Genomic DNA, 25,010 nt, shown 5'->3' on the forward strand with positions numbered 1-25,010 from the left:
TGTTCTATCTCTTTAACCAAAATTAATGATAGTAGGTTGTTTTGTCCTTGCCTGTCACTCTAGTTAACCTCCCATTAAACTTCTTAGGTCAAATCTGGAATGACAAGGCTCTAGTAGCAATATCAAGGTACCCCACCTGGCCCTTGAGCCACACTGTTGCAGTTACATCTGCATTCATTTTTACTATTCATTTGGCTTTTTTTTTTTTCTCCTTTTCACCACTGATAATGATGCCACAAAGAGACTTTTGGCCAAGCTGCTGGTTTTCCTTGCAGAGCGGTTATCCAGTGTATTGCTGGCGGTGCCTTTAGGGGGAAATACATAAGTTGGAAATCGAGCTTCCAAAAAAACAAACAGCACTTCTGATTAGTATCTCATATTGTTATCCTTCCTGCTTCATTTGTTTTCCAGATGGGCGAAATAAAGGTCAACAACCCTAGGGCAACCATCTGATTTGAAAGAAATGTGATTTCTGAAAGGGAAATTTGCAAAAATAGCCATAACCAAGAAATGAGAAACATTTTAAGAAATTGGCAGTTCAGACTAATCTTCCATGTAGTTTATCTTCATGAATTGGTGATATTTTATTGCCCATGCAAATACACTGATAATCCAGTCCTGTTCTTTTTGTGGCATTTTCAAAACGTTTTTCTTTATTCAAATGTTGATATTACTATCATCGTGAACAAAGAGATAAAGGGGACCATCACGCACTTAGTTTAAAAAAAAAAAAAAAAAAAGCGTCGTAGGCTACTATAGCCATAGTTTTCCTGGAGGGAGAAGTTGGAGCTGCCACGTCCGCAGTTTGGCCGGGCACCACTCTTCCCACCATCCGTCCCCTCCCGTTCCCACGCGTGCCTCCCCGTGCGCTTGCTCCGGTACGTTGTGGGATGCGCTACGCGTGGGCTCCTCCTGCATCCTTCGTGCCTACTCGTGGATCAGGCCAGCATCGCTCCTCCAGGAGGTCATCGAGGGCCACGCATCCATCGCACGACGAGGAGCATCCCTCCGCCGTGGCTCACCCACTCGGGCCTGGGAGCTGGGATCTCGGGAGCAGCTGCCTGGCTCCCGTGCATGCCTTCTCCTAAAATCTGGGTCATGTCTCCCTCTAGGGGCTCGCAAGGAGGATGAAACCCACCTTCCCCTGGCAGAGGAGCCTTGAAACGAGCTGCGAGGCTCCTTTCGGCAGCGAGCACGCGTCGGAGGGAAAAAAGGTGTTTCAGCTTGTAGAGGCTCTAATGTAATACAGAGCGTGTACCCGTGGAAAAGACAGGTTAAACGTTTTATGTTAATAAGGTTTTCTGGCAGAAATGAAATTCCTGTCTCCTATCTGGGCTAGGAGGAGGCCGAACTATAGGCCGACGCGGTTTTGCTGTATGGATGAAGGTCCAAGCGGTCTTGGCTTTGCTCTGTGCCATGTCCCCAGCCTGGGCAGAGGGGACACCGCTCCTGCACCCCCGGGCAGGGCAGGGGGGGTGTGCTGGCCCTACCTTGCACCCCAGACCCACACTGGGATGCCCATCACCCTCCTCTGCAGCACCCTGAGGCGTTTTGGAGGTGGATGCTGCTATCTGTTGGGGAGAGATGCTCTTCCAGAGGGTGCTGCTGGGTGCTTTGCTGATCAGTGATGCAGTCTTAGTGCAGGGACAGGGAGAGGACGAGAACACAGACATGGTCCCCCAGAGCAGAGAACGAAGAAGAAAACCGGGTGGAACGTCAGGCTTTTATTTCAATGTTTTCTTGAAACGGAAAACCAGAAGCATCTAATCGCTATGATACAGTATTTAAAGAGAATTCATCAAGCTGAATTTTGAATTTGCAGTTTAACTTGACAACTTTGTGAACTTTCTGGATAGTTTGTATTTTCTGTTTTTACAGTAACAAGAGCAGTGGGAATTTTCCCCTGTTTAGTGGCCAGCCAGCCGTGATAATTGTTCTGTGCCACCATTGACCTGATATTGATCTGAAACTCTGAGAAGAAAAAAGGTCTAATAAATAAATACAAATCAATAAATTCTATCAAAATATAAAGGACAGCCTTCCTAGAGGCACAAGTGGGAACTGCAGAAATTGAAAGGCAGCCCATGCAGTTTGAATGACTCTGCTGGTCTTGTGTGAGAAATCAAGCACAGCTCTCAAAGACCTCGCTTTAATTAGGACATACAGAGATTCATTTCACCAATGTTAATCATCTAAAATTTAGACTAAGGCTTCCTCAACAGTCAGCTGAGAGATGAGATGAGTCATCTTCTGGAGGAGTGTGTTCATTAGCTGTGGTGCATGATCGTCTGGGCAGTAGGTGCCTAATTTTTGGACGGCCAAAGTTCGGTGCAGTTCATCTCATCCCTCTTGACAATTGCTTCGTAGACCTTTACAGCCACTCCCTGAGGAGCAGCAAAGAATCCTGTTTACCACAGCAATTATTTACATTGAGATTATTTCCCATTGCCTGAAAGTAATTCATCTTTTTTAAATTATGGCTGTTCAGTCAGCAAAACTAAGGATCTCTATAAAGATGTAGTGGCAGTGTTGCTGATAAATAATCTAACAAATTTTTGAAAAAGCCAAAAACAATTTGGGTACAATTATTTTTTCATCGACTGCAGTGTAAATCAGAGACAGCTCCTGAACACCCAGCTTGCATACCAAGGACTTTGCATGCAGTTCATATAACGCTTACGAGCCTTTGCGTCTTGCAGGATAACTTCACTGGTGTTATGAAACCAGGATACGTCAGATAGATGTAACCCCTACATAATAATTACTGTTTGCTTGTTTATATAAACCCTAACTGAAGAATATAGTTAGGCTCAAAATGAAGCTGAAGGATTTTGATGATTTGGGGGCCTGAGGATATTATGTACATGTCTGTGCTGCAAAATGAAAGGCTTTGCTCCAATATGAGCTCTCGCAGCCTAATGGGAAAGACAGACAACTGACTAAAAGCCTTGTATTGGGGCTAGAATAAGGAAAAAATGCTCCACAACTACCAGGAACTCAATCCTTATTTGGTGTTTTTGCTGAAAACGTGTTACTGCTATAAAAGCAATCTCCCATTCCCATGAGCCCTGCAAGATGCTCTGGCTTTGCCCTGAAGCGCCGTGTTTAGGTAATCGGCCGCAGGAGAGCAGAGGTCTGCGGGTGGTGGGGCAGGGGTTGTGATGCAGGTGCTGGGGGAATCGTCCTCGTCCCACCCCAGGTGCCACCTTCAGCAGATCCATGCCAGGGAAGCAAAGCGTAGATGCTGGAGATGTTTTACCCGGTCGCTTGTCTCTCCTCTGCCTGTCCCAGGGAGAAGAGCTGAGGGTGAGTTTAACTCTTAAATTTTGCTTTCTTTCATTTTGACTCTTCTGCCTGTGGACGTTCTGGTTGAGGCCCCCTCTCTGGGGTGGTGGGACCAATCCTGGCTGCGAGGTCTCAACCTGGAGGTCCCCCATGGCTCCTGACTGCACCCTGACTATTGAAAGAGAAGCATTAGAATTAATTTTATTCTCCTCCTACATCAGCTAAAGAACATATTCGAAGGAGATGAAAATATCTAACGGCACAGAACGGCGGGCAGGCGGTCCGTACAGAGGGAAGGCTCGTTGGGTTAGCAGCGGTGTGCTGCAAGCAGGGCACGGGCAGACAAATGTGCCTTGAAACCAACCCTGACAAGCAGCGAGCAGCGAGAGGCAAGGCTCCGCCAGAGCATTAAGAAAAGCCTGGGCATGTCTCTAGCACTGAGCAGGAAGGAACCAGGCATTCACGTGGTCAGATTCGAGGGGGTGTAAATAAGAGGTCATAAATATAAGCCAGAGAGAACGATGCTGACGTTGCGTTAGGGATTGAAAAGCGATTTGTAAAATTTTTTTCTTTTTATTTACAGAAATTCAGGGCCAGATCTAATAAAAGGCTCAGTATCTAAACCGGGGTCAGTATCTAAACTGGGGTCGGTATTTAAACTGGGCTGTCCCGCTCAGCGGTGACATTTGCGTTCAGGCCAGGCAAGGACAACGCTGGGGCTCAGCAGGGCGAGGGGACCCTCGTGGTCCTTCTGACCCATCGGGGCCAAAATAAGCCCCTGATTTCAATGGGAACGGCGTCCCTGTGACTTCAAGAAGGTGGCTCGAGTCCAAGTGTCTCTGGCGGTGTTTTGTGGCTGCTGTGGGTGCTTTCTCAGATTTTCTGCTGATTATGCTAGAGCAATATTGCAAGGAATTTATGCATAACGGACATAAATCTCACTATACGAGCCACCTGAGAGGCAAGAAAAATGGTCTCTGTCAAGGATCTACATACAGAAATACATTAAACAACAGCTCTCTGTAGAGCAGGAGCTTCGGTTTTGAACGTAGGTTTGGGGGAATAATGAAGAATAAAATTAGCGCTTTGGTAATGCATTAAGCCTTTTGGGGGGGCTTCACTGGCAGATTTTTATAGCCTTAAAGGATAAATGGTGATGATAATAAATTTTTCTAACTTTTAAACCAGTCTTACAAAGGAAGATGCAGAGAGCTTTTCCTGCACAGTTGTAGAGCTGGAAGAGCTGTTCAGCTGGGACTTCAGACCACCGTTGTAACTTCCAATTAGCAAAACATACATTAAAAGAGGCTGCCTGCCAGGATGGGAGGGCTTCTGATGGCCATGATAAATCGCTGTGCACCCCCCGCTATCGCTCACGTTTCTGCACAGGGTCTTAACACGCTGTTTGCAAATTGTCCACGCAAACTTCGTCAAGGCCCGGTTATCCATCAGAGGGGAGATGCCTTTTAGCATGGGACTGCGTCTGTTAATGACGCTGCCTCTTCTCTTTGACAGGGACGGGTGTGATATTTTTTCAGTAACAGAGCTGCCGAACGGTGTTGATAAAGGGAGTTTAAAAACAAAATTGTAAAATGAAAGCACGCTCATTTCTTTCAGCGTGTTAGTTATTACAAAAAGAAGCGTGATGTTGTTAAAGCATGTACGAGCCTCTTCCCATCACATTTCTGTGGCTCTGGCTTTGTTATACATAGTCTCATAAATTATTTTGTTGCTATAGCAATACTTTTCTGTGGGCCTAATCCTTTCTCATTTACAGTGAAGCCCTTTACTTTGCTCTCAGCGCAATGGGGCCTTTACTTTGGCAAATTACCTTTTAAATTACATCTTGAGGTTACGTTTGCTTTTGCTTTTCAGTGCTAATCTGGATTAGGCAATTCTTAATTTGAGTTAAAATGGATTTGGAAATTCTTAGTAAAATAAGCATCAAAAGATCACATCTATAAAACTATAACGTATATCATGTGTGTGTGCGTGTGTATATCATGTGTACATATATATGTGTATATATATGTGCGTATATGTGTCTATATCTTTGCAATCAGAATGGATCTTCTCATCCTATAATGTCTCCTGTATGGAGAGGAAAGTAATGGGGAAAACAGAAACATATGATAAGAAACTCTGTATGTTCCACACTCACAGATTTCTGAATTGCATTCTCACTATAACCCTTCTCAGCACTTAAAAAATATGTCTCGGTCAAAAAAATTTTTCCCAGCCATGTGGCAGAAGGAGCAGCAGGGAGCAGTGGGATGGTACAAAGCAGAGGCAGTGAGCTCTGATGGGTCCCAGCATTGGTGGCTTTGTTCTAATCCATAATTTTTCTTCTTTTTCTTTCCTCTTTTTTGCATAATTTTCTTGTTTGTTTTGTGTGTGTGTGTGTGTGTATACATGTATGTGTATGTTTTTTACGGTGCTCATGGACCAAGTATCTGCTGTCCCTCATGCTGGGTCATTGCAACCCTCAGCAATCTTTTGCTGTTTGGTTCATGGATCAGCAACAGGGGTGACGATTGAAACGACAAAATAGATACTTATGACTGTGTGTGTGTATGAAAGTCAGGTTCAAGGCGAAAGGATTAACTTCTTTGCTTTGTATTAAGTCATACTTATTAAATAATGTTCTCTTATATTAATTTTTAAATGGACAAATTCAGGAATGAGACCAGACTCTGGATGATCTTTCCTTAATACCCTAGAAGAGTAATTATAATACCAACTATGTTGCCACAAGCATGCAAAATTAGTAATAGTGAAAGGTTAATAAATATAACTCAAGTTCTTGAGCAGCAGAAAGCTGCTACTGAAGGGCAACAACGGGCTGCATTCTGATACTATTATTTCAAATAAAAGTGTTTAAAGTCCAGCACTGAATTCATTGCAAAGGTCTGAAATTCAGCCAGAAGGTCTTGGGTTAGTGGCGAGGGGTGACTATCAACCCCAACCGCCTCATTAGGCTCACGAAGATTGACACGTGTTTGAATTCAGCCCAATTTATTCATGGTTGCTCCTATAGGCAAATCTATTCAGATGCATCAACTCTTTCAACTATTCCCATTTGGATAAAAGCTTCTAGCTCCTCCAGCCTTCCTAGCTGACAGATGCAGGTGTCTTAGCTTCTGCTGCACTGCTTTAACACCCTCATGTACTTCTTCCTTTATGAATAACGTCCCTCCTACAGCGGAATGAAACCCTGATGTCTCCCTATTTGAATGCCTATGGTGACAGTGGGGTAGGATGGAAGAGGTGGGCGCAGTACGGATGAGCAAGAGCCATAGGCATAAGGAAGAATAATGATTTTATCAGCTTAAGACAGAGAAAATGCAGAGGGGGTTCATGAGTTACAGGGTTTTTTCCCCTGAAGTCTGTTGTTTCTAACTTCCCCCGACTTTAAAGAAAAATACCAGCATTTATGGATGGAGAAACAGACTCTCGTAGTGGTTGCTGAGATGACCTCTGGAGCCACCAAGGCTTTCTCTGGAGATCTTACATTTCCTCGGCTTCAAAACTCTGTTTGTTATTCAAGTTCATAGGATGTTCCCACTATGTACACAGAATACAGTTTTAACATACTGTCTTAAGTATAATTGGAGTGAGCTATCGTTGATATCTATTGCAATAATTTCTACTAAGCGCTGCATGACTGGTGTACACTTTGACCAGTCTCTGGTTATTTGCCTTTTTCCTTCCTCCCCCACCAATGATGTCTGCTTTTAGTTCCTAAAATCCTAAAATGTGGACATTCTATATAAGATTTAAATATTGGTTTAGTTTGGGGAAAAAAAAAAAGTCTAAGCAGGTATATTAATATTCCAGAGGAATTATTTTATTTGCCTTAAATTATCTCCTTTTATCACGATGGGTTGTCTGGATTTCTCTTCTTGATGTTATATGTACACTGAGCGAGGGAGCTGCCGATATGAAATTGCTTCAGAGATTTGGAGAACAGAAGAGAGGAGGAGGAGGAGTCTGTGCTGTGTGTGTCAGATCCTGGATCTGAAGTATCATAATGACCCAAAGCCCTTTCTGAGGCGGTACAAACAGATTAAGCCAAAAAAGAAGTGTGCTGAGTTCATACCTAAAGTCCTTTTGTTGAATTTCCACTCAATGTTTGCTCAGGCTCCCGTGGTATCTGACCTCATACCCATCTCCATCGAGTACCTTAATAATATGTTAGTGAACTTGGTGCTTTCTAGAATAAGATTTCCAAATGTACATTTTTGGTAGATGTTTTAGCAGTCTTTTTTTTCATACTGAGTGTTACGTGTTTTGAATACTAATTTTTGGTGACCAATTAATTTTTATCATGGCCATATAACCAAACTAAGATAAGCATCGTTTTTTGTTGTTTATTTCCCAACGCAACAAATCAATTTTACATTTTGAGTAGGAGGAAAACTAACTGAAGCTAGGAGAAATATAGATAACTATGTATCTTTGTTAGACCACAAAAATAAAGATATCTCTCAGCTTTTTAATCATGGATTCTCAAGGTCTACATTTAATATCTGGGATTTAGCATAATTAATTTCATAGCAGAGTTTATCATCAAATTCATTAATTCTCGTCAGAATGCAAGTGATAAATTGTTCTGGATAAATAATCATCCATCTATGCCATTGTTGAGACAACAGCCCTAAGTTGGGCTTTGGGAGTCTTCCTGCATCCAGACTTGTTAGATGGAGGCATTGGTACACAGCAGCTATCCCCACTGCCACCTTACACACCTCCGGCTGCTCCAGCTCCAGGTAATGTCACACCTCACCGGACACTGGGACATCTTCCGACAGACCAGGGGAAAACCACCCAATGTAGTCGAAGTCATCGCAGAATGGCATATCTTGATCTGATCTTCTGTTACCTCCAAGCAACGAATATATATGTATGTTGCATTATTTACTATCAGCAAAATATAGGCCAGCTTTGAAATGCAAATAAGCTTCCTCATCTACCAGCCAAAGCGTGCAGTAGACCGAATCTACCAAAATGTACCATTTTCTTGTTCAAACGGTTAAGCCAAGCTCACCGAGATACGGCGTTTTGCTTTGGGACTTCCAATGGAAAACAACCCCTGCTTTTCATTTTTTCTCCTTCTTCTGAAGTTTCAGGTTTCCTCCAGGTACCCTTTGCTGGTCTCCGTTTATCATGAAATCGATATATGTTTTCACAGGGCAATCCCAGTCATGTGCTGCGTCTGCTCCCTGAAGTCTCATACGACAATGTGCTCTCAAACGCTAACAGTTTTCAGGTGGTGTGGCAATGTGTTCTGCACATGGTCTAAATTGGGGCTTTTCACACAGCCATCACATTTGCTTAGGAAGAAAGTTCCTTTCCAGAGCAGAAACACAACATCGTCCTTTCCTGTGCCATCTGGTAAGAATAAACGCTGTAGCAGAGTAAATCTATTGTCCCTATACATCCAGGCAGAAGTTCCCGTCTCATTGCACCTGAAAACGTCTCCTGTAATGGCCATCAAATAGATTTCCAACACGTGCAGACAAGCCAGCAAGTGTTATTTTGATTCCACAGTAACTTGAGCAAAGAGTAAGGGAATCCGACAAAGAGGGAAGATGATCTTGCTAACAACGTGAGTATTGGAAAAGAGGGAAAATATATCCAGCAGAGCAGATCAAGATAGATTATGAAAATACTAGACTTGAATCTGTATGCACAGCTTTCCAGCCTCCTGGCTCAGTGGTATAAGAAAAAAATCAGCTCCTCCCACAAATCTCTTTTTAGTCCCCAAATAAAATTATTTCTCAGTATTATCGCATCAGAAATAGTTGTGTCATAATCCTATCCCCAAATGCTTAACATAGCAGTCCCAAATTTTTGGCTACATGCTTTTAAATAAAGTATAGAAAGCCTTCTCAAGAAAATCAATTTGTATAGCTCTGTTTCTTTACCATCCTTCATCCTGTGTGGTGGTCTTGGCTGAAATTCCCAAGGAATTTCAAAATTTAATTGCATTTACATTTGACAGTCCTAATCTTCAATCTGCAAGAGTCCAGCTATGACGCTGGATCCCCCGCAGGTGTGTGCTGCTGGTGGCAGCAGAGAGGAGCCCATCCAGCTGGGTCTGCAGGGCAGGGTGACAAACAAAGGCTGACAAAAAAAGCTGACAAAAAAAGCTGACAAAAAAAGCATCCTTTCCTCGGCAGTGACGTGCAGCCAAAGTGGGGCACGGAGAAGCAAACTGGGTAACGTCGCACCACTATACCGCACAGCAGTTTAGTGCTAGAAACGAAAAATGCTTGGCAGTTAGAGCTAGAGAAGGAATTAAAGAATGCAGATTTATTAATCCCAGTTGTTCAAACCGAATTCCAGCTCAGATAACATCTCTTTTCCCATGAGCTAAGACTTTTATGCTAAAACTCCTCTTTTGGAAGTGTCTGGAATATTTTTCTATTACTTAGTTGTTCATGCTGAGCTATTGATTTTTTTTCTTGGCTCTAATCTGATGTTATTGCTTTCTCTTAATTTAGTTTTATAGCTGTTTAATGAATGCTGTTCCTAAATGGAAGAAAAAAATCCAGAGGATTTAAGGAGCTAGAAAAACCCTTGGAATCTTATTTGTGGTGCATTTCAGGTAGGAGGGGTAAATACTGCTAGCTCTCTGTCATCAATAAGCCTACACAGCACCACAGATGAGATCATTTAGTCAGTTAAAAATCATTCTGAAGCAAAAATAACTTCCAGATGTTTCTCTAATTTTGCAGGACGCTGAACTGTGAACAGTTGTTAAACTTTATCCCTTTTACTTCCCAAGTTTTTAGAGAGAGAAACAGATAAAAGAATGGGGGGCGGGGGGGGGAATCCAAACCATACCACTGCTAAGCAATAATTGTGTAAGAAGGGAAAACTCTGGACTAAATATGTTTATTGTGGGTATGGCCAAAGAGAAAAAGAGGCAAGGTGCAAGAGGAAGGCCTGGGAGTACAATCATTGCACTAAAGACCGCAATTAATCACGCGTCTTGCAGAAGCTCAGTGTTGGTAAAGCCAAGTGTTGGAAACGTCCCTGCAGAGAGATTTGTTTAATAGTTACCACTTTCCCTATAGCTGGCTCTGATTGAGACTGCAAGATTGAGATCTGTCAGCAAGCAGGGTTTTGCTTTTAAAATTAATTTTTACTTGCTGAAGAACAAGCTCCTGAGTTGCAGTCCTTCCTAACCCTAAGTGAGAATCAAGTGTATTTTCTCCAGAAATGCTCTTTTCAGGACTATGAATTAAATCCTCCATAAAATTTTGTTAAAGATCTTGAAGCTTCAACTTTACAAAGCGTGCACTTATTAAAATTCCTCTTACTAGATGTTTAATACAATATTGACATCCAGTAATTAGTTTATCCATGATAGCCTTCAATTCCTTTCTGCCAATTAGTGCAGCAGTATTCACTTTTGCCTGTCATAGAAATAAACAGAGAAGATACCATTAGATTTTATTCTATTACTTCTTTTTACATGATTTCCCCTTTCTTTTTCATCCATTTAATACTGGAAGCGGTACTGAGATGTGGAAATTTGCCAATCACATACACCCTGCAACACCTCTTTTTTGGGGAGGAACAATTTAGCTCTGATCTACCCAGACGGTACTGCCCGTAAATTAGCACATGCGCAGTTTGAGTGACTTGCTGTTGTTGCTGCTTTGATTTCTCACATGACTATTGAATGGAAAACCAAGTGGATTTTTAACATCCCTAATTTGTTTTTAACAATTAAGAACCAATAAGATCTGTTCATGTGGTTGCAACACTGTTTGGAAAAGACCCAGTACAGCCTTTTTCTCTATTTTCCCTGTAAATGGTGTCATTTTACATTAATATCGTCTCTGTTTTTGTTGAAGCAGCTCCTGTGGTTTTTTGTTGGTTCTTTGGATTAGACTGGCTGTTATGAATTTGACAACAGTTATCAAATCTCCCCTGCAGCGGACTGACTGTCAAGGATATGATGGTCAAATGTTTCACATATTGCAATCAAACCATTTGTGTTTGGTTTGAAGAATTCCAAAAGAAAGCTGTCAGCTAAGAAATGAAGTTGAAGTAGCCTGAAGCTTTTGGAGCATGTTGATCCAATTATGATGATCCACTCATATCCTTCAGCTTTTTTTCAAAATCAATTTTCATTTTAGCTCAGGGGACGGTTTTTTTGGTAATGCAGAGAAACATCTGTAAGGGTATTTCAGATGTGTTGTTTCAGGAAATTTCTTTTTTGTGCAAGAGAGCATTGAACTCTACATGTATTTTGCAAGTGCCTTTTGTCTCTGCTACACACACACATACATTCATACTATAACTTGTCTGCCTGTACATATATGTACACATATGCAAGCAATATATACTAATCTGAATATGAATTTTAAATTAGTTTACGTGTGTTCAATGCGGTTGCTTGAACCTGAGGGGAAAAAACTACCACAAAACTCCAAGGGGTTAAATGGCCAGCATGTAGGGATGGATGTAAAGAAACCTAAACCATGAGTGTTGTGGACCGGATTCTCAGCTGGCATTTACCAGCAAAGCTGTTTGTCACCAGCACTGCTATGCCCTGGAGAGACACTGCTGCGTGTGACATGTTGACATAACAAGTCAGTGGTCAGCTATCTCCTTCCATTCCTTTAGCTGAAAAATAACATTTGAAACAGCTTAATATTTGTTATTTTGCTGCCAGGGTGTTGTTGCTGGTGTGACTCGATCTCTTTGTACCTAGTGCAGATTGAGAGTGATGCCGCGGTGTGACTGATGTGATGATGATGGGTACCAAAGCCAGGCTCACCCGCGTTACCTACCTTCCAGGGGCTCAAGCCATGGCTATAAACATTTATGAGTTAGGACATCAGAGTTGATCTAAGATTGCTGTGCTGTTCTCATCCTAGATAACGTGTTGTCATCGTGTTGTCATCGTGTTGTTTTCACATTTTATGGCAAGTATTTAATAAATGTAATTAAATAAGGAGATATTCCAAGCCTTCGGGCACGGTGATAGGAACTAGGTCTGGGCAGTGTCTCCGCGATGACGAATATTGTCTTTGGGATGATAGACTCTCCAGTGTCCAACAGAAAAACACAAAATCCCTCCTGCTGGGAGGGGAGCGAGATGCAAAGCAGGAGCTCCATCCCTTTGGTCAGCTTCCCTGTTAGATCCAGTTCTGCTGATGGTTCCCTACAGCGTATCTAACCATCACCACCCACAAGCTGATCCTCTTCTTGGGCAGGAGCTCCGTAAATTCTTCAAACTGGCAATTATTTCACAAACAATCTATACGCCCAGCAAGCTGCGAGTCCGATGACCTTTCAGAGATCCATAAATGCTGTTCAGAAACAACCTGTATAAAATCTCGATCATTTAACCCAACAGTAAGAAATATATAAGTCCTCCAAATCTCCAGGAAGTGAAATTTGACCTTTTCTTCGTGATTCATCTTCGAGCTTCATTTAATGATGATTCTGCTATGAGAATACACTACTGTGAGATAAGAATAGGGAGCCTGTCTATAATAGCAAGAAATATTTCCAAGTTTAGCATTCATGCTCCTAGAGAGAAAACCTATCTTAGTTTTAGTAAAGACCTAATAGGACCAAAGGTTGTTTAACGGGAACAGGTGCCCAGCCACCATGAATATGCTGTTGTCAGCAAAAGCCATAAAACCCCCCCGATAGAACTGCTTCAGGGGAAAATAGTAGACATTGCAGTTCTTATCTGGCGCCTGATTCCTTGAGCCATCTCACTGCGGTGGTAGAATGTCTTTTATACTGTTTATCACCAATGCCATGGGGCATCCTTCTCATTCACTCAGCACAGTGAGCTCAGGACCCATTATATCGGCTCTTTTGGCTCGTGATTTACTGAAGACCACAGAAAGCTATTCAGTATTGTTAGATTTATTAAGGATTTTAAGATCTTAAATGAGATGTTTATAGAGAAGTTAATCTTCTTGATTTTTATGCCAACATACCTAGAGCTGAAGGGCAAATTTAACCACTCTTTCAGCAGTATATTTGGTTAAATCAAGTTATTAATATCAATTGGATTGCTTATATTTTCTGTGGTATAATGTATGTCAAGGCATAACTGATGGTACTTAAATATCTTTGCACCTTGCAATACTGGGTTTTAAGAACAGTTTTGACAAATGCTGGCTTTCAGCAGAAACCAGATTTATTTTCATTCGGTTCTGAAGTCCTGGCATTTCTTGAGGAAATGAAGAGTTTATTTGATAAACCCCAAATACCCAGGAACAGATTCCAAATGCTGACTTTAACAGAATGATGTTGACTTGCACCGGTTGAAATTTTCAGCCCTTTCTCTCCTACTTCATACACAAAATTTGCAGTAAGGCGGCACCAAATTCCCTTATGATTTTACTAGGAACTGCATCAGCCCCATAAAAGCAGTTATCTGGAAAGGAACAGACGAAGAGATACCGAATACCTTGCCAAGTATTTTTATTAACTGATGATGGAGAACTACGCTAAGATCAGAGATCACCTTTCAAACCTTTTGGTCTAAATGTACTTTATCTTGGACTTAGAGTATATCCATCATACTTTGAAGTTAAAAAATGAACCAGTTAGTTTTTTGGAGTCCTTTCACACTGTACAGTAGCACTGCTGTTCAAAAGAATTATTCAAAAATCATTTAAGGTTTTATTTAACTGTAAATATTTATTTTTCATCAAAGGAAGGAAGTCCCAGAGGTGGGCTAGGCATCCAGCTGGCTGGTTTTCAATAATATATTAATTTTTGTACGCTCTTTTCCAAGCTGTGCAGTCAGCAAGAGTTGGTAGCTGTTGAAGACAGGGTCGTCTGCAAAGGCTAGGAATAAGGGCAAGTTTCTCATACATAAACACGATGAGCCATATTCTGCTCTAGAAAGGATTTATCCTGATTTTCTTTTCCCCCAAACCGAAGGTTTGATTTCATTACAAGGCAAAGCAAAACATTTGTTTCCAGTCGAAGCAAAACGTTTTGTAGGCTCCTAAATATTCCATTATAAAATCTTTCCCTAATTTAGGCAAATTTTCAAAATATTTTATTTTTACTATATGATAGGAATGGAAGCTAGAGTTTGATGCTCCTCCAGGAGACACTAAAGCCCTGTGTTTGCAAACACGATAACAGCACTGCACAGATGTTTCAGACAAGCATGGACCTGCATAAACACAGAAAAAAACCTGTCCAATCTCTCTAGATGCTAAATTGTACAAGGGGTAAAGCATGCAAAATTAATACAGCTCATGATCCTGAAATAAGGAAAATACCAAAGTCTCCAATTGCCTATGATATGCTATGATATGAAATGTCCCAGAGACACAGGATTTAGACTGAAACCTATGTCAGCAGTTAATGACTTGCTTGCAAAACGGTATGATTAGTTATTTTTCAGTATTACCACATGTGGATACTCTAGCTATGGCCCGGGACAGATCTGTGTTAGTGATGCATGACAGCAAACTTCAATATGGGATGAAATACAGGGATGCAATTAGCATTGTACAAGAAAATACTGAGGAAAATGTTAATTGCCTCCACATCATAAATCTGACCTGTGTCAATTTTTTCCGTAGCTGTTGCAAGAAAGGAAAATTCTACAGAATGATTTAAAGAAGAATCCAGTCGCTCTTCCCACACATGTAGGGTTGTTTGGATGAATGTACGAAATTGCTTTTTTGACACTATTGGCCTGCCAGCATTGAGCTGGGTGAGGTGGAAAAATTCACAGCTTGACGGGACCAGGTCCTCAGCACCCTGCTCTGGCTGGACCTGCTGCGAGCAGAAGACTGGCCTGGGTGGCTTGGGGAGGTCCATAGGGGCCCTGTGAAGACACAAAATGCTAGTGGTTTGCTGTATGGATGAACAGAGAAGGCCATGTATTAGTCGTATCATGCAGGGAAAAAAAATCGGAGACTTAAGCATAGCCTGGAGGCTTACATACAGGAAGATTTGCAAGTGAATATAAAGTCAGTATTATATAAATACAAGCTAAAGGATCAAAAGGCAGATAGCGTGGCAGTGTTTTCCACAATGGTTAGGTACTCACACGTCTGATCAGGCTTGGGAAGAAAGATGAATAATTCCATTTAAATCACATTGAACCAGAATAGGTGGCTCAAGATCTACGCGAGGACTAGAAAGACAAGGAGAGAAGCAAGACGAGCAGAAGGATGGTGTGAGGTTCAAGCAAACCCACCCTGATCCACGCTGGCTGAAGCTCAGCCCCGAGGTACGTGCTTTGCACCGTGGCACGGAGCATCTGAGTGAACATTTTTGGGGCTATTGCATCGGTGTTATCTTCTTAAAGGGAGGAAGAAGATCCCTAGTGCCGTCTGTATCCTTGACCCTTCGTGCTTTCTGCTTTGAGCATAAGCCCCTTATCAAATTCATGCATAAATATTGTACAACTTTTAAAGTTGTGTTTAGCTGCTTAGATTTCAAACCTGAGTAAATGGAATAATTTTAATTATTTATTTTTCTCTCTGCGCTGCTGCTTGGGGCAAATACATAAAGATGATGCATTTCAAAATTGAAGCTTTTGACTCAAAGTTTAGCAGAGTCATTAGTCATGTCACACATGCCAAGTCTGGTGGAATTTGGCATAGCTTTTTAAACTTTAACAAGGGGTAAATTAAATGAACCTTTACCTAAGATATACTGCTGAGGACAGAATGCCTATGGTTACAATACGGATGCTAATTTATCAAGAACTGTTGAGTACTCAGCTTCGTATTAAAATACCAGTGTCAGCCAGGATCAATCCCTACAAATCTGCCAAGAAAGATACAACGTGGATCAAACAATAACATTTTTACTCAGGCTGCACAGACACAGTTTGGCTCTGATGTGTTTTCCTGGGTGAATTACAAAAGCAGGATTTGGAGATTCTTCCGTCTCAGGAATTAAATGCCCAGAAATATTGGCTGTCAACTTGAAAAATGTTAGATCTGCATCTCTCCACAATTGTCTTAAGTTTCTTGGAATTGAGCCCAGCTATTAGCAGGGGGTAAATAAGACAAAAATTGACAACAATGTGCATTATAGGGCGAAGCATTGAAGGATGAGTTTTAGATGTGAACGGTTAATGGATTTCTTAGAACTGCAGTATTTGATTTGAAGCTTACCATGTTTTTGAAGCAGGTTCACCTCGGTTGCTCTCTAAAAATTAAAAAAAGGTATATATTTTATTCCTTTTGAAGTATGGCAAAAATGTGGGGTAGTGTTTATTAAAAATATGTGTTAAATGTGCAGCATTGTAAGTTTGAGGTCAGCCAGATTCAGTTTGGGTGTTGGTGTAGACCAGAACAGTAAAATGGAAACTGCTTGGTGAAATGAGGGTTAAGTATCTATTATTTCCAAGTGTATTCACATTATTTCCAAACTCCTCCTTTTGTTTTCATAATATACTGTGCCCATATGAGTACAAGGTTGTAAGGTCAGACTAGGAGTAATTCTGCCTTTTCAGAGAAATGGTTTTTTGCTATATTATTTCTGCTGACTTATGTGTTTGGACAGTAAGAATCTTTCTCCTCTTCCATGTGATGAGTTAGGCTTTCTATCCTACATCATCTTTACTAGTGTTGAAAAGCCCCAAGAAATAAATGATAATTTTACCACAGAGCCAATGAGTGAATAGCACAGTTAAAATATGGCAAACTTGTAAAACATCCCACTTCAACAGGTTCATTCGGTTGTATGTGACGAGCATGAACACGAATACCTTGACGCAAGCCCCAAGCAGCATGAACAAACCTAAATATATATTAAAGCTCAGTTCAGCAAGGTGCTTCAGCCTGAGGTTATTTAAACGTGCGTGTAGTCCTATTAAAGTCAATAGGTATATTTACATCCATGCACAGTGATGTGTGTACTAAAACACTTTGCCAAGCTGAGGGCTGGCAAGCAAAGCAGAGCCTTTATTCCCTTCTCTTTATTTTACTGCTGAAGCAAATGAGTGATTTTTCTGCCTCTCTCTGGACTTCCTTTCTTAGGAAAATATTTTCAGTGGTATTTTTCTTTAGGTTCTGGACGTGGTTTTGCAACGGCACCGAGTTCCCTCCCTCCTTCCCCATGGCAGTGCTACCTGAGCCTCTCTCCAAGCAGCTGATGGAGGCTTTGGGTAGAGCCTGCCTGCATTTACACCAACTTCAATCCTTTCCCGGTGCCAACACCAAGTTTCACTTTGGAGCTTGAGATAGGTTTCTACCCAGAACTCAGATAAATCTGCAGACAATAACGATGAATTTGGCTGCACAGATTCTAAAAACATGTGTACATAATGCCTTTAAAAATTGACTTTACTCAGTTGGGAACCATCACCCCCTGCCCCGTCCTGCCTTTAGTAAACTGTTGTTATGACCCAGTAATCACATTTTATATCTGGAAGTTTGTTGGTTTTTTCCATATATAGAAACAACTCTTGATTTTCTCAAGAAGGAAAGGAGGATTTTTTAAATATTGTGTTTCCATGATTACAGGTATGCATTATGGCATTTGAAAGGAAATGACTTCCACATATATTTGGTTGATGGAGACCATCCAGGGGTCATGATGTGCAACAGAGAAACTTCCAAACAATTTGTGAAGGCACAGCTTCAGTAAGAAACATAAGCCTGAGCCTGAACATAAGCATCTGGGTTGTTCTGTTCGATGAGACCATATAGACAACAAGAGATGGACTGAACTGGAGTCACTTTGTTTTTACCAAAAATGGTAAGGGACTAAGACCCTGTAGCAATGTAAACTAATAGTTTAGATTCAGTAGTTGCACTATCATTAGGTCACTGGGTTAGAGAAAATGTTAAATGGAAACTATTCAGAGTACACCAGTAAGTCCCAGCAAAGTATGGGAGCGGAGACGTTAGGTGCAGCTTCACCAGGGTTCCCGTAAATGAGGAGTTTACAAGTTCCCATTGATCATTTCTTTGTAACATGTGTATAAAATAGCAATTTGAAGTTTCAGGAGTGTCATGTCTGGATGATGAGTCCATCAATTTTCTTTGGCTGCAGGTTTCCCTTCAGTGGCTGGAACGTAAATTATGAGAAGCTGAAGGAGAAAGCTGTAAATTATTGGGCTCTGCCAACTTCAATATTCTCAGCCTGATGGATCCTTGATTTGACAACAATCTGCTCGTCAGTCACTCTTGCAAAATATTAACATGCTCAATTATCAAATGTGTTAGCCAACTGTTAAATTTAACGGATAGAGCAGTCGAAAGTCCGGAGACACAAAGGCTCGGTCAGACCCGGCTTCCATTCCTGCTGAAAGGCATCTGCTGGAGCTCAGGAGCTGCTTGTTGGTGACCTGTGACAGCAGAGTTTCTTCAGGGTTTATAGTATTTTTTAGGAAATTCTGGCTCTTTTTATGCGAAAAATGGAAAGAAGAGCACAAATGTTGTTGCTCAATCTCCCCGGGTGCAGTCTGAGTTTCTGCTCACGGTCGATGGGAATGGAGTGTGCCCAGCGCTCCCAAAAATCAGTCTCTTGGAAGATGCAGAAAGCAGATTATGTGCCTAAACGAAGTCCCCAAGTTTGGGAGGAAAAGCCAGGTTACCGTCACCGAAGAGTATTTTATAACTAGTAAAACAGGCGTTAAGGTGTCTCCTAATAGCCAGTGCAAAAAGCTCACCTTCATCTGAAAGACCCTTTGGGAAAACCATCCCACTTCACTGTGATTTTATCTGTCCTTCTGTATTTTTTCCCGTCTGGTCTATGAGCAGCCATGGCACCGTCGTCTCTTACTGCCCACTTTTACAGCACCCAGTGCTGTGATTTGGACCTAAACCAGTCTGGGAGATGCCAGAGAGCGCGGGGAGCTGAGCGTCAGATTTCCCCAAAGGTTAGATGAGCAAACCAGAAAATTTGGCTCTCTGGGGAAAAGCAGGAGCCAACGGTGCATCCGGGAGAGCTGTGGGAGTGCAGGTTAGCAGGAGGGGACGGAGATGGGACCACCACAGGGAAGGGGCCACCAGTCACTACCTGCATCCCTCAGAGATAGGGAACAGGCATTAGAGGTCGGAGAGAAATCCGCAATGCAGTAAAGGTGGGTTGCCCCTTCCCCCCCCCCCCCCCCCCCAAATATGAATTTGAAGAATATTTTACTGGCAATAACAGAGGGAATGCCTTCTAGCGTTACAGCACAGAATGAAAAAGGTAAGTGGTAACAGCCTCCAGCACCTCTGCTCGTGGAGCTGCAGTAGCAAGGTGGCTTGGAAATACCTACTAACAGGAGTGCCTGTCCTTAATAAGCACTGTTAGTTTAATTGCCCCCATTACAGATGTTATCAGCAGCAGGAAGAAGAAAGGAATCGCCTGTCAAGCGGAGCAGGAACGCCAGGAGAGTCAGCAGAGCGGACTGCTGCGCTCTGCTGAATGTATAATGAAACTGCCAACCAGCACGAGTAAGGAATTATGCATTTAAGCTATAAGGCCTCTCTTCAAAAATTCCTGCAGCTTTTTTTTTGGTATGACTATATACGAGCCCTCCTAAAATCAGGTGCCTGCAGAGCTGGTTAAATGAACACTGACCATTGGTTTAGAAAGCTCTGAGACACCTCCCACCAATTCACGTTGGCAAGCTTTTTATAGATGAGGCATTGATCAATTACTACATTGAATTGTTTGTGTGGAATTTAAAAAGAAAGCGGTACCTTTAAGCATACTAGTCTGCCTCAGGAAATGATGATGAGCATTAGTCTGTCTCCTCATGCTGTAAATTATGATGGGCCACTGTAGATATGGGTGTTGTCCTAAACATTAAAAACAGTCACCTGGAAACAAATAAAAGTATGAGTGATAACCAAATGCAAATTTATCCCCCGTTTATAACATGCTAGTAAATGCTGACATTCAGAGAGAGGGAATGTAGCGCAGGAGGAGGATGTTGGGTTTTGCAATTACAGTCCCAATCCATTCTCAAAAGATTAAAGTTTTACACAGTGGTTGTTCTCAGGAAATTTGCTGAATCCTAATATTTAAGATGAAAGCATAATAAAGGATGATTTTTTTTTTAAAGAATTGTCTGATAGGTTTGATTTGCCAGTTCTCACTGAAGTAAAACTTTCCACTGACTTCAATTATCAGTAAATTGCGTTGACCTCAATAAGCGTTTTTGCAAACTGGACCCGTAACATGAATAGGCTGTTCTGCGCAGAAAAGTGACTGCATGAAAATGGCATCTTCTTACTCATCAGTTCTGCTTCCCGAGGGCACGCTGAGCTGCTGCATCTGACTTTAATGACAGAAACGAAGTTTTGCTGCTCTTCCTTCCTGCAAGACCTTCGGAGCTGGTGGAACTGGGCTGGGAGTCTGTGCAACAGCAGCAGAGTTTGGGTGAGAACCACCTTGCAGAGTGGTTGTGTCCCCCTGGTCCCACGTACCCAGAGGGCTGTGACCCCCAAGGTTGTCCCCAAGCCCCGCTCTCCACGTGACAATGAATCAACCGTCGTTTTCCCAGTGGGCTACTCCAGTCCGGGAGCTTTAAATGCTCTCTGTTTGACATCCTCCTGATATATTGCATTTGTAAAGGTGACCTTAAATATTTTAATGGTAATAATTCTTTCAAGAGCTTGAATCAGTAAATGTGCTATGTTCATATTTTGGCATTATATACTGTAGGCAATTTAATCCATATAAGCAGTTTCGGTGATATTAACACTGTAGGCAAACTGATACTAAAGTTTAAATGTCAGAGAGAGTTTTCATATTAGATCTAGTGCAAACAAAGCATTTTTTCTCCAAGTACTGAGGCATAAAATACCAGGAGATAGTAAAGACAGAGAGCGCCAATGAATCTCAAATAAACAGGAGGTGAAATTTATAGTATTTTCAAATATGTGCCCTATCCAAGGACTGCTGCAGCTGCACAGATCTATAAAATTAGAGATAAGAGAAAAACCTTGTAGCGCTCCACAATAAATGCACCTCCACCAGGGTATCTATCTGGATTTCTGTAACTCCTTGGAGATTTACTATTTCACCTTGGATTTATTACCCCACTGTGCATACCATGGATGGCGTTTTATATTTCATCCATCGCCCCGCTTATTATATAACGGCAGGTCCCAGTTACGATCGCCGTGCAGGGATGTGCCGCCAAACCATCGCCCACCCCTTGCAGACGGGTGCGAGCAGAGAATCGCTGGGGTGATCCCACCAGTATTTAGCCAGTGATGCTATGGGAGCTGTGGGATCAGGCAGGTTTCCATCCTGTGGCCCCAGAGCTCTGGGCCTTCTTGCACTCAATGAGCAGCCAAGACACTGTCTTATTGGGGAAAAAAGCAACGGACTGGATAAAAAGAGGTGTTGTCCGTGGTCTCCAGGTTGCGGGGAGGTGCCGGGTGCTGTCCATGCTGGGGTAAGTGATGCACATGGCTCTGCAGAGCCACTGGCCCTGGTTAGGTGCACCCCGCGGGGACGCCTGAGCCAACCGAGCGCTCAGCAGCACCAGCTCATAAAACCTGTGACAAATGGTCAAAAAGTTTATTGCCCATGTACTGCTGCTTATGACCCCATAAACCACCGAGAATAACGTGCGTGGAAACACAGGTTGTTTGTTAGGGTGTTTTCTTGTTAAATAACCTGACCTGCTCTGAAATCTCGTGCTGGCATCCCTGGGCAAAAAAGGGGTGGCTGTAGGGAGCAGCCCGCTAAAAATAAGTAGAGCAGCCCTTGTGCCTGCTCAATAGGATATATAAATAATATATCCTCAGTCCCATGGAAACACTGACTTCAACTCCCATTTTTCATAGAGGTAAATAGTAGAGGTTGAAGACAAGATAACTGCCTGTTCTGTACTTAGGACATCTTCCTGCTAACATCCTCCTCCAGCTGTGGACATCTCCCTTTCTCCGTTTCCTTGCCACGGCAGCCGTGCCTGCTGTGTCTGCCTCCTCTGCCCAGCCAGCCCTGGGCTGTTCACCATGCTTGCTTCAGCCTTGGAGGGGCACTAAACCTTAAGCTTTCCCCTTCCTTTTCCAGCAGGAGAATTGTGCATATAAGCACAAGGTAAATGGTGATGGACAGGAGAGGAAATCTGTTCCTACAAGAGTGTTAATGCCAGTATAGCCACCATTTGTTTCACTCCAATGCAAAGGAGAGGGGCTCCTCCGAACCAGATTTCCACTCAGGGAGGAGAACATGAGCACAGAAACAACTTCTATGTCTTTACTAAGCTTAATCATATTTCAGTACAATCAGTCACAGTTTCCCAAACTGTAGTAATAGGAGTCCTTGAACCTGGATGGGCGCGGGTAGCAAGACGGTGGCTGGATAATGAAGTTTGGGTGCGTGCTGTCAATGTTGCTTCATAATCAGCCTGCATTGTGCAGCACGTATTTTTCTCCTTTCTTTGAGACTTTGCCAATCACCATTATGACACTCAACACAATTGTTAATCAGATTTTTTAGAAGTGGGATGAAGCTGGCAAGCTGTCTCCCTCAGAAAGCGCACAAAATGGTGTGGAGTGAATGTCGGCTCTATGGGAGACCAACTCGAGAACTCAAAAATGACAATTTTTGAACCGTTTCTCCGAGCTACCCCAGCAAACGATGGGTATGAAATCACAGGAGGAGGAAGCACAAGTGCTGTCACGTGGGAGATGAGAGCAGGAGAGGAATGACCACTGAGAATCAAAATGTATGAGCTAATGATGCTCCTTTCCCTAAGGATATTGTCCTTTCTGTCAAACACAGAAGGTTTAAACCCTCTGAAGGTTTGGCACAGTTGTGGTGACCATGGCTCCTGGGTACGTTCATCACTGTCACTTAGATAGACGGGACCACGGTACGGGACTTGGCAGTACCCCTTTACCCCAAGGTATTTTGAAGGTGCCTCAGGCAACCTTATGCATCTGTACTTAAGGGGCCAAATCCTACCCCTGTTGGAACAGTGAAAAAGGTCCTCAGCCTCCATCCTCCCCTGGCTCCTGGGGCTCCCAAGCTAAGCCCTGCTAGACCCTGCTGAGATGTCCCAGACCAGAAACGAGAAGAGTTCAAGACCTTCAGGATCCTCAAGACCCCACAGGTGGGAAGGAAGAGAGCCTCTGCCAGGAGCAGGTTCTTTCACTTTTCAGAAAACTCAAACATAAATAAGATCTTCCCAGCAGTGTAATTGCATCAAGGTGAACTTTTTTTCGTTCCAGGCTGAAGGACTCGTCTGGAACGGCGCTTCCTTCAGGAGCCCCCGACAGCAGATGCGACCGTCGCCTTTTCTGGCCACGGCACTTGGTCGAGCAAGTGACCCGTGCACAGCTTGCAAACCGCAAACCCACTACAATCGATGAGAACATGAACGTGCTCAAAACCTGGTTACAAATTTCGGTCTCTTGCTGAAACAGAGCCAAGATCTTTAATTAATATTCAAATCTCTAATCAATATTTCAAGAAAATCAAAGCGTAGAGATCTACCTGTGCGTTCGTGTTTCTGTCTTTGTCCTGATTGCACTTCTTTTCATTGGGGTCACACTGAAGAGCTCAGGCTTGTTTAATTTTAAGCTCCAATGACAGTCAGAGGAACCCAATTTTAGTTGCCACTCTGGAAGATTCTTTTTAGTCAGAAGCAATTCTTTAGCTTTCTTCGGCCATCTTAAATTGACAAACTGTAAATAAGGTGTTATTGTGGCTTGTTTCTCCATAGAAGATGCTATCACCATACTTAAAAACATATATAGAATGACTTGTGATAACTGCTACTACATCAATTGATGATAAACCAATAAATTAAAGTAACGGTGCATAAAACGATGAATTCTGATAGACTTAAGGCAATATAAAATAATTGGAGACTTTATTGCTATTTCCATTTTTAATAGGGTACTATGGCAGTACATTCTTGCAACAGGGCTGGAAAGGTAAATTAATCTTTATGCATCATCATCAAGCAGTGTAAACATGGCCAAACTTAATTACGATATAATAGATTGTTAAGTGTCTGCCCCACAGAGGTGTGATTGCTCTCAGGCAAGTGATTACAGCAGGGATGACTATCAGACAAGGTCTTCTTTAAAAGGCTGGTAGTAGTTTTGCATGCCTCTGACAATAAATCTGACGCGAAAGCCGTGCCAGAGAGGCAGCTTTCCACGGTCTCAGCTGCAGCAGAACTGTATTCAAGGGACAAACACAAATTTATGGTGGAGCATTAATGAAACGTGGCCTGAAATTGCAGTACTTTGCCAGTAAAAACTCTTGTTTCTTTGCAACAACACGATGGGAGTCATTGAAACTGCAGCCTGGGAGCAGGATGGAGGTGCTGGGTCCCCCCGGCTCATATCCCCGCACCCACTGGCACCCCGTCCTACTGGGCCGGGGTCCCGCAGGGAGGAAAATTCATGGAGGCGGTGACTGGGCTGATGTACTTGTAAAAAAAAAAAGAAAAAATCTTACTTGACATACTGTCTTTTAGAAATTGTAGCACATTAAGGAGAGAAATGCAATACAACATGTATTTTCCACTTCTGTCTCCGATATTGTTTTCTGTCATTAGCAGCTCTGTTCCTGGCACAGATGTGTGATTTTATGAACCCATTGTACCATTACCTCTCTTTCCATGGTAGCAGTTTAATTTATACTTACATGTATAAGTATATATTTATACTTACTAGACATCCTCTGCAGTGATCTTGCTTCTTTAATGGACTAAGTTCACTAAAGGAACACAAGGTAATAATTTATTCTTTAAATGTAGCTGCAAAATGTAGTTCAGAAATCTCACA

General features: G+C 42.4%; 1 long non-coding RNA gene across 3 annotated transcripts in view; it reads left to right on the top strand.

Moving 5' to 3' along the window:
* LOC128153904 (uncharacterized) overlaps positions 1–19,361 on the top strand; it is a 108,914-nt gene extending 89,553 nt beyond the window's left edge. For all 3 annotated transcript variants that reach the window (XR_008239148.1, XR_008239144.1, XR_008239143.1), the window contains 2 exons: positions 17,778–18,012; positions 18,310–19,361. This is a non-coding gene — a long non-coding RNA (uncharacterized LOC128153904). The remainder of the gene's footprint in view (positions 1–17,777; positions 18,013–18,309) is intronic.
* Positions 19,362–25,010: the final 5,649 nt, after the last annotated feature.

This window comes from Harpia harpyja, chromosome 18 (assembly GCF_026419915.1).
Source record: "Harpia harpyja isolate bHarHar1 chromosome 18, bHarHar1 primary haplotype, whole genome shotgun sequence".
In the NCBI taxonomy this organism is placed as follows: Eukaryota; Metazoa; Chordata; class Aves; order Accipitriformes; family Accipitridae; genus Harpia; species Harpia harpyja.